Source organism: Vicugna pacos, chromosome 19 (genome assembly GCF_048564905.1).
Source record: "Vicugna pacos chromosome 19, VicPac4, whole genome shotgun sequence".
Classification (NCBI taxonomy): Eukaryota; Metazoa; Chordata; class Mammalia; order Artiodactyla; family Camelidae; genus Vicugna; species Vicugna pacos.
In genome coordinates this window covers 34,088,137-34,098,664 of record NC_133005.1, presented here as the reverse complement: position 1 = coordinate 34,098,664, position 10,528 = coordinate 34,088,137, and positions in this window count along the sequence as shown.

Sequence of the window (10,528 nt, the reverse complement as noted above, 5' to 3'; positions counted from 1 at the left end):
TTCCCCTATCCAGGCTGCACTAAAATCGAGCCTTCTGTAATGAGGCTGCACAGGTCCTAAGAGCTCCTGAGTAGAAGAAACTAAAAATAGCTGTAGGAGACATAATATAGACGGCTTTTGGCAAAGTAGGGAAGTTATATAAACTAAATGCATCAGAGAGCTTTCTAACAGATTAGTGGTTGCGAGTTGCAATGCAAAAATTTAACTGAGACTTCAGACCGGCTGCAAAAGTGAGCCCAGCAGGAGACTGGCAAGCACTAGGTACCCCACGCCCAGCTAGCTGACTGGATTCTTTGGTAGGGGCGGGCGGAAGACTCTAACTCCACCTCCCCTCAGGCCCAAGCAAGTCGACCTACCAGTGATAGCTTGAGAGGAAGACAAGCTTGCCACCTGCTGTTTGACTTGGCGCTTCCCAGGTGGAGTCAGGATGCAGATACCCCAGCTGTGCTGCCGCCGGTGTCCGTGGTGCATGTTCCCTGCAGCTTGGTGGGGTTGGGGGAGTTCCAGCAAAACCTGAGGAAGTTGTATGAACAGTAATTAAGTAGGGTTCCCATCAGTGACTGGGTTCAAACCCTTGCTCCTCCACCCTACATGTGACCTTGGAGGAGTTGCTTAACATCTTTAAACTTTAGTTTTCTCTAGTGGACGCTAAGTCCGCCTACCTCATAAAGGTTTAGGGAGAATTAACTGGGATGATGCCTGTAGAAGTACTCAGCACAGTACCTGGAACTAATAGATGTTATCTGTTATCACCTCACAGGGTTGGCAGGATTACTCCAAGTAAACCTGAGCCTTCTGTAAATAAACCAGCTCCATGTAGGCACAGTAGGTGCAGCAATCCTGTCCTGGTGGTGCATACAGTTCACCTGAGAGGCTTGACAGGAAATCAGATGCAGACTCCCCATCTCAGACAGACACAGGAGAACCACATGTTCTGCTTTGCCTGGGACAGTCTTTTCTGGGGGGATGGGGAGGAATTAGCTTTGTTTGTTTATGTATATATATATATATTTTTTTTTTAAAGAAGGTTCTGGGGTTTGAACCCCAGTAGAACCACTAGGATTGCATGCATACCAAGCACACTCTGCCACTGAGCTATACCCTCCCCCTCTGCCTGGGACTTTTTTATTTTTTAATATTTAAAATTTAATAATTTTATTTTTTAATATTAATTTAATGTTTAATATTTAAATTTTTAATATTTTATTTTTTAATATTAATTAAATATTTTAATATTAAAATTTTAATATTTAATATTGATATTAAAAATTAAAAATTAAAATTTTGATTTTATTAAATATTAAATATTAATATTTAATAATTTTAATATTAATAAATTAATAAAATTTAATAAATTAAATTTTAATATTTAATTTAATATTTTTAATATTTTTAATATTGACAGTATTGATTTATGTCTTTTGGCATAATTATTAACATTGCCTCCTTTCTCAAAAGGGCCCTGGTTTGGACAATAAATTATGTGGTCACTGTGGACTTACAGAATGCCCAGTTTTGCAAGCTCACCAGCTAGTTCTTAATAGCACTGGAGTGTAAAAATCACAGTGATTGTTACCTGTTCTTGCTTTCCATGTTCTCAGTGTATTTTCTCATTCGTTATTCATTCTCTTAATTGATGATCAAAGCACTGAACACCCCAAGTGCCTATCCTATTTTACCATGTAATCCTCTGCCAGAACCCTGAGAGTTGAAATGATTATATCAAATCTACACATGAGGAAACTGAAGCTGAGGGAGTGGAGAGGAGGGGTGAAGTAATTGTCCAAGTTCACAGCCATGAAGTAAGAGAACAATTTTAAGCTCAGGGTTTCCAACACCAAAACCCAAGGCTGGTTCCCTAAAACCACACTGCTTCTCTCACTTGTGGAGAAGGGAATCTGGACTCAGGGCAGGTGACTTGTCTGAGCTCACACGGGGATCCTGGACATTTCCGCTTCAATATCTTGCAGGTCTCTCTAACTTAGAGTGTTAAACACACTCCTCACCTTTGTCTGCCTCCCCAAACTTGTTCCTCCAATATATACCTCATCCCTTCTCTCCATCCTCATTTCCACTGCCTAGAGCAAGCCCTATTATTTTTAAAAACTTTTTTTTTTTACTAAAAATAGCCTACATACAAGAAAGTACACAAAACAGAAATGGAAATGATTTGTCACAGAGTGAAAACCTGGTAAATTACGTCATTCAAGTCAAGGTATTGCCAAGCACAGGGTAATCACTGTCTTCACTACTTTCATGATAATCACTTCCTTGCTTTTATAGTTTTAACACCTAAGCACGCATCCCTAAACACTAGTTTCATTTTACCTGTTTCTTGAATTTTATATAAATAGAATTATATATGTGTTTGCCTTCTTTTGCTCCACGTTGCACTTGTAAGACTCATCCATGTTACTGCATATAGATAGTTCATTTTCATTGCTGTGTTCTGTCTTCCAATGTGTATTTCTCTATTCTACTGTTGGGGGCTATCTGAAGCTCCCCACCCCCTACCTCTTTTCTGAATTACTGCTGGTTTAGAGATCAGTCTCCAAACTGGTCTTCTGATCCTCCAGCCTTGCTTCTCTTGTGGTCCCTAATCCACCATGCAAGCACAGGGATCTCTTTAAGTCTGGTCATGTTGCAAATCTGATCAAGTCACCCTGGCTTTAAAACCCTTGAATGTCTCCCCATTGACTGCACAATGATGTTCCAAACCCTTAACTTGGCTTACAAGACTATAGTTATAACAAGAGCTACTATGGCAGAGTGTTTACTCTGGGCTGGGCCGAGCCCTTTACATATCTTCATGTTATTCACAATCTGGACCTTTAAACCATCACGCTTTCATCCAGTTCCAGAAATACTGAACTACTTGTAATTTCCCTAAATGTGCAGAGTTCTCCCTTGACCCTGGACGTCTGCATATGCTGTTTGCTTTCACTCTCCCTCTGCCTCCTCCCCTCTTTGCCTGAGTCAGCCTTCAGGTCTTAACCTGAGATGTCATCTCTACCAGGCAGCCTTCCCTGAACTTGCCTCCACCCAGGCTAGGCTAGGTCAGCCCCCTTTTCTGTATTCCTATAGCCACCTGCACTCAGTGTTTGTCCACTTTTCTTCATCCATGAGTCTGTGGACTGCTTAAGGGTGGGGCCAAGTCTTGTCACCCTTGCAGTCTCTGGGCCCAGAACTGTGCCCGACCCTCTATAAATATTTGTTGACCATGGACAGACCACACTGGGTTTAAGTCTGGGTGACTTTTGCAGGTATCCCCATTTCTGTTCCAGGCTCTGATTTCTGTGGTGGGAACACCAACACACTCCCCTTTGGGATACCAAGAAAAACATGAGCTGCCCACTGTGGCAGAGTCCCTGCTGGCAGCCAGGCATCCTCTACCCCTAAGATGGGGAACAGCGGGTTGAGCAAAGATCCTGGGGCTTTCAAGCTGTGTCTCAACTTTTCTGAAGAAGCCTCACTTGACAGCAGGTCTGGGTTGGGAAAGATGGCTGGAGTAAGCAGAGTTCCTCCAGCTCTGGCCAGTCCTTGTTGGGAGCCTGGTCTCAGGCCCCCAAGGACCCCGGCCTCAAATGAGACAAAGCCCAGTCTCCATATTAGAGTTGAAACATAAACATACAGCCTCAAGTTGCCATATACCTTCAGCCCCTAGTTCTTTCCCACGACAGCAAGAAGCTGCTGAGATCAAGCCCTGAGGTCCTGACAGTTGGGGAAGGGAGGCTCCAATGTGATCTTGTTCCAGATTGCCTTCCTTCCCCGCCAAGGCCAAGCCTGAGCTATTCAGAGACCCGGTTCCAGTTTAAATAACACTCAGGCGGTTTCCAAGGCGAGCGGCCCCAGCCCTAGGAAAGCTGTGGAAGGGAGGCTTCCACCCTGAGCTGTGGTTTCCATAGGGAGTGGCTCTCTGGCCATTCTGGGGCCAGATGAGAGAAGCCATTTAGTCCAAGAATAGATGAGGGAAATGGGGCGTCTCCTCTGGCCCTTGGCCCTGCAAGTGTCTGATGTGGTCTGATGCTCCCTTCCAGTTGGTCACTGCCCGAGATGTGTTGAGTGAGTTCTGACCCTGAACCTTGAGAAGCAGTGATAAATAAGACAGGCCCTTAGTCCTTAGGGAGCCCATGGAAGAGTAGGGGAGGCAGACACATAAATCAACCCCCAGCTCTGAGGAGACAAGGGCTCCACTGGGATGACCAGGGGAGTGGGCGTGCAAAGGAGAAGGCTTCAGAAGAGATAACAATGAGATGAATTTTGTTGGAAGAAGAGGATTTTCCAGGTGGGCAAGGAAGGGGGAAGGGTATGGCCTGTGCTGAGGCCTGGAGGTGTGAAAAGCTGTATTTCATCTGGAGAACTAGTCAGCCCAAGGGATAGGGGCTTACAGATGGAACCTGGGCTCTGGAACCCAAATTCAGTCCCTGTTCTGGGTTAGAGCCCCAGGTGGTATTTGAGTCACCTCAGGATGGGGTAGGGGGCACCTCTGGTGGTCCCCCTCCAGCCTCCCATCCATTCCCTCTGATGCCCATTTTTCTACTTTGGGCAGCACGGCCAAGAGCCAGGATGTTTATACCCATACCAGCTGAGTCTGCAGAATTCGATCCCAGACTTCTCCAAAAGAGAAACCAGGGTGTCAGCTAGCAGCTTCCTGAAAGTCTGAGACCAGAGGAAATGTTGACCTGCAGAGAGGAAGGGGAGGACCCTAACTGATCCTGGGTCCCAGCTGAGGGGTTTCTAGAACAGTCGGCTTCTAACCCGGAAAGCTCAACTCTGGCTGGTAAATCCTTTTCTAACTGCTTGACTTGCATGATTTACATACCACAAGATTTACATACCACTGGTTTCAAATAACAGTTAAGTGATTTTGGGGAAATTTAGCCAGTTGTGCAACCATCACAACTCAGTCTTAGAACATCTCCCTCACCCCCACTAAAAGATCTCTGGTGCCTGTTTGCAGTTAACCCCTCTTCCCATGCCCCAGTCCCAGGTCACCACGAATCTGCTTTCTGTCTCTATAGATTTGCCTTGCCTGCACCTTTCATATAAATGGAATCATACAAAAATATAGTCTTCATGTCTTGGTTCTTTCACTTTGCAGAATGTTTTTGAGATTCATCCAGGTTTTAGCACAAATCCGTAATTCATTCTTTTTTACTGCTGAACAATATTCCGTCGTACAGATATACCACATTTTGTCTTTCTGTTTACCAGCTGATGGACATTTGGATTGTTTCCACTTTTTGGCTGTTATGAATACTGCTACTGTGAACACTCATGTGCACGTATTATGTGAACATATATTTTCCTTTCTGAGTGGAATTGCTGTATATATAGAGGATTTATGATTAACTTTATAAGAAACTGCCAAATGTTTTCAAAACAGCTGCACCATTTTACATTCCTAGCAGCAACATATGAGGGTCTGGTTTCTCCACATCCTTGCAAATACTTATTAGTGTCAGTCTTTTATATTAGAACCTGCCAAGGAACTTTTTCAAAACACCCACTGATGCCCAGACTCTATCCCAAAGCAATTAAATCAGAATCTTGGGGGATGAGGCCCGGGAATAGGTATTCTTAATATAAGAAAACAAAGCAGAAACCTCCCTACTTTAAAAGCTACTGGGTGCAGAAGGGTCGAGAACCAGCGATCTAACTTGAGGCCTGAACTTCTATCTGACTTCACTGAGAGGGAGCTCCAGCTGGTCAGCAGCCTCTCCCGCACCAGGAAACATATGAACTTGGAGATGAGAACCAAGAAACCTCCCAAGAAGGCACATGCAGCCCCAGAGCAGAGGGGCTTGTTGGAAGGTGAGGTGAGGAGCCTGGGGGTGGGTTGGGTCGGGGTCCTGATTTCTGCACAGCCAGCTGACGTCTTAAGGGGGCACCTTAGGGATTGTTCAGACCTCTAAAGAGATTAAGGAAAGTATGCCATTCTTGGCTGCAGACCAGCTCCAGAAAACCCCCAGGAAACCCAAGGAGGTGGGCAGTGCCAGCAGGAGGCATAGGGAGCTTAGAGGTTCAGGGGGGAATTAGTCCAGGGCCACACTTTGTGATAAAATCTCCTCCTCTTGAAAGATCTGCAGATGATAATAACTGCCCACTTTCTGTGTACCAGACCCTGTGCTGGACATGGGATACAGCCACAAATGAGCTCAGTCTACTGGAAGAAACAGACAACAAAGAATTAAATAGAATGGCGGGTAATGATGGGAAGGGTGCCTCTGAGTTGGGGTGGTGTTTGAGTAGAGCTCTGAGCCAGTAAAGGAGGCTAATTATTGCAAAAGTCAGTGTGCAAAGATGTGGCTGGTAGAGGGAAGAGTTAATGGAAAGCTTGAGTCTGTGTGAGTTTGGTCTGTTTCAAACAGTGGTGGAAGGTGGAATTGGAGAGGAAGGTGGGCAAGAGCTAGATCAGCTAGTCTCTCAGGGGTCATGGCCAGAGTCCAGGTTTTATTTTGCATGCAATGGAGAGCGAATGGAGGGTTTTGAGCAGAGTAGGAAATACTACAATTTCTACTCTTAAATGATCAGTTTGGTTGGTGTAGGGAAACTAGACCTATAGGGGCAGTAGTGAGGCCAGGGGACGAGGCAAGTTGTCCAGGTAAAAGGGAAATAACTTGGATCGTTGTGGATGCAAATGTAGGGACGTATGGATGTGGGACATCGTTTGGAGTTAGAGACACTAGGATTTGCTGACATGGGGTAGAAGGAGGAAAGAGGGACAAGAACAACTCCTGTGTCTGTGATTTGGGCATCTAGGTAAAGGATGGTGCCATGAACTGAGATGGAGAACCTGAGAGAGGAGTGGAATTGGTACCAAAGGTGGGGGTGCTAAAATAGAGCTCTAGCTCTGTGGAGGGGAGGAGGGAGGCTGGAGAGCTGTGCTGTCCTCTTGATTCCTGGCTGGGGGGGTTGGCCATCTGTGTTAGATCAAAACCCGTGCTCTTAATAGCTTGTGAACTCCAAACATCTAGACAGCACCACTGCAGACCCTCCACCCCTTCCTCAAGTCACTGAGAGGCTGGGAAGCCCATGCTGAGTGACAAATGCAGCAAGGATAGGAGGCTGAGAGGACCATCGAGAGAGAGAGGCACCATGAGTCAGAGTCAGCTCGCAGGCTGCAAGAGGCATAGAAACTGGAAAGCAGGATGGACTGTGAAGAAAACAAAGAAGAAATCAGGGAGAATGAGTGAGCTGCCCGAGGTTAACATTGGAGCTGAGCTGGAGAGGTTTCAAGGACTGGGGGGCAAAGGACCCAGGGGCTGGGGAAGCAGCATCCTGCGAGAACTGTTAGAATCCTTGTTTCCAACCTGGAAGGACCTTCAGGGACCAGGTGGTCAACTCCTTCCCCAAGAAAAGGAAGAAATGAGAATGAAAAGGAGAAACCAAAAAGAACAGGCCTCCAAGTTTTAGAAGTCACAGAAAGGCAGTCAACAACTCCATCCTGACCGAACCCAGAAGGTCCCAGTCTCTTATTTCCCCCTGTCCCTTTGATAAATGTCCAGCCCCCGCAGGGGAAGTTCTGTCCAGCTGCATGCTGGAAATAGGTGGTTTTGGGAGATGTAATCAGGGCCTCCTGATCTGACATCCGTTCCCCCCACCAACAAATACCCCTCCGCTCATTCCAACTGGGCCACCATCACACGTTGCCAGGTACACAGGCTGCAGTGCTCACGGGCTCAGGCAGAGAGAGAGGGAGGGGGGTCATGTCCTGAGGGGTAGCTTGGGTGGGCATCAGGGGTGGGGGAAGGATCAGGAGGGGAGATGGGCTGATGCAGCTTCTCCAAGCCATGCAAGGATCCAAAGAAAACACAGCTGGAAGCAGGGAGAGGGAGGGGGAGCCAGGTGACATATGTGTTGACATCTTGGGCAGAAATCCAACTTGGGATCCTGTGGCTAGTGTATTTATTTACTGGGACCAGTTACTTCCCCCTGCTGAACTTCAGTTTCCTGATCTGTAAAACAGGGGCCATACCCGCTACCTCAGGGGATTGCTGAGAGGATCAGATGGGACCATTCAAAGAGAAGGGCAAGAGAGTGGAGTGGTTAAGAACAAGGACTCTGAAGCCAGACTGACCGCAGCTAATGACTTCACCCCGCTGGGCCTCAGCTTCTATATCTGTAAAGTGGAGGTGATGATACATTAGAGGGTATTAGGTGGCTTCAGTGAGTTCATATTTGCAAAGCACTTTTTGTTAGACAACTAGTTCATACTAATAATCAGAGACATTCACTGAGCCCTTTGGTGTGCCAAATATTAGATCCAGCACTTAACTTTATTTAAATTTTTTTGGGGGGGGTAATTAGGTATTTATTTATCTACTTATTTATTTAAATGGAGGTACTGGGGATTGAACCCAGGACCTTGTGCATGCTAAGCACACACTGTACCAGTGAGCTATACCCTCCCCTCCTAGATTCAGCACTTTATATACTTTATCACATTAAAATATCACTGCCACCCAGAGAGGGAGGCAGGTACTAGAGCATCCCCATTTTACAGATGTGGAAACTGAGGCTCATAAAGAGCTTTCCTTTTATTCCCCCCTTTTTAAATATATTTTTGTTTAATTGAAGTATGGTCAGTTTATAATGTTGTGTAAATTTCTGGTATATAACATAATGCTTCAGTCATACATGTACATACATATGTCCTTTTCAAACTCTTTTTCATTATAGATTACTATAAGGTATTGAATATAGTTCCCTGGGCTAAACAGTGGAAACTTGTGGTTTAGCGATTTTATATATAGTCGTTAGAATCTGCAAATCTCGAACTCCCAATTTATCCCTTCCCACCCCCATTCCCCCTAAGTTTGTTTTCTTTGTGTGAGTCTGTTTCTGTTTTGTAAATAAGTTCACTTGTGTCATTTTTTTAGAGTCCACATATAAGTGATATCATGTGGTATTTTTCTTTCTATTTCTGGCTTACTTCACTTAGTATGACGATTTCCAGGCCCATTCGTGCTGCTTCAAAAGATCTACTTTTTAATTTATTCTAAAACAGGGGTAGGCAAACTACAGGGGGTAGGCAAACTACAGCCCATGGGCCCACTCCAGCAAGCAGCCCATTTGAATTAAAATATCATTTCTGGCTTCTTTCCTGCTACAGTGGCAGAGTTAAGCTGTGAGAGAGATTGAAGGGCCTGCAAAGTCTGGAATATGTACTCTCTGGCCCTTTACAGGAAAAGCTTGCTGACCTCTGCCCTGAAAAATAGCAGAAGCAGGATTTGAACCAGGTTGGCCTGGATCCAAAATGCTTAGCAGCTCTGCTGTCCTGGTTTTTTGCAATAAGGCTGTAAAGGCTAGAAAAGCATTTCTTTCCTGTCACTTTGAGTTCTGGGAAGGCTTCCCTTAACTTTTCAAAGCCAGGGGTGAATGTGGAAAGGGATTTGGGGATTCTGATCTCTCCATCCCTCAAGCCAAGTGCCAAGGACTCAGGGAGGCTGCCAAAGCCCCTCCCTCCTGGGCTGCACATCTGCCAGCATCACTCTGAAGTGTGAGGGTTGGGCGCACAAGTTGTGGGAGAAAGGGGAGTCCCATGTGACAGAGAAGGGCAGGCTGAGCAGGCGAGCCCCTGGAATCCAGGTTAGAGACACACCTTCTCGTCCTGCAGCCCAGGTCAAGGCTGTGTTTAATAGAGTCAGTTGGACTGAGACTCACAATGTGCAGGAGTTGGTCAAGAATCCCAGGGTAGTGTAGGTATCGCCTGCTCCCCAGGGACACTCAAGGGCTTCAAACCAGGTCAGTTACTCAGCAAATATTTCCTCAGTATCTACTCTGTGCCAGGCATTGTTCTAGGCACTGGGAATAAGCAGTGAACAAGATCCCAGCTCTCATGAAGAAAGACAATAAACTAAGATTAAGTAGAAATAAGATCTATAAAGAAAAGAAACCAGGCTCATGTGCTTCTAGATAAGCAGGGAAGGCCTTTCTGGAGAAGAGCCATTTAAATGGAGACCAAAATGACAAGGAGCCAGAGGGAAGAGCAGAGGGAAAAGCATTCTAGGCAGAGGAAACAGCAAGTGCAAAGGATCTGAGCAAAGAAGAATTTCACTTGCATGTTCAGGAACCAAAGATCAGTGTGGCTGGAGCAGAATGAAAAGGGTGAGAAGTGGGAAAAGAGGCAGGGAAAGGCCCTTTCCCATACCTAGAAATCAGGGCGTGGAGGCAGTTTATTCCAGGTGTAATGGAAAGCCACTGAATGATGGTTAATGATGCTAATAATTGTAGCTAACAGTTTTTGAGCCCTTACCAAATGCCAGGTGCTTATTAAGCCCTTGAAATGCATTAACTCATTCCTAAGAGGGAGGTGCTTTGATTGTCCTCAGTTTATAGATGAGGAATCAAAAGCCTAAAGAGGTTGCCCAAGGTCACATAGCTACATTTAAAGTTCACTGAGGCTGCTGTGGGGACAGTGAGTTACAGGGGCCAGGACTCTGCAAGAGATAACAATGATACAAAGACAGCTTGCATTCCAGTTGAGAGGAAAGGAAACCAGTGTTCACCAGGTTTTCTGCTAGAG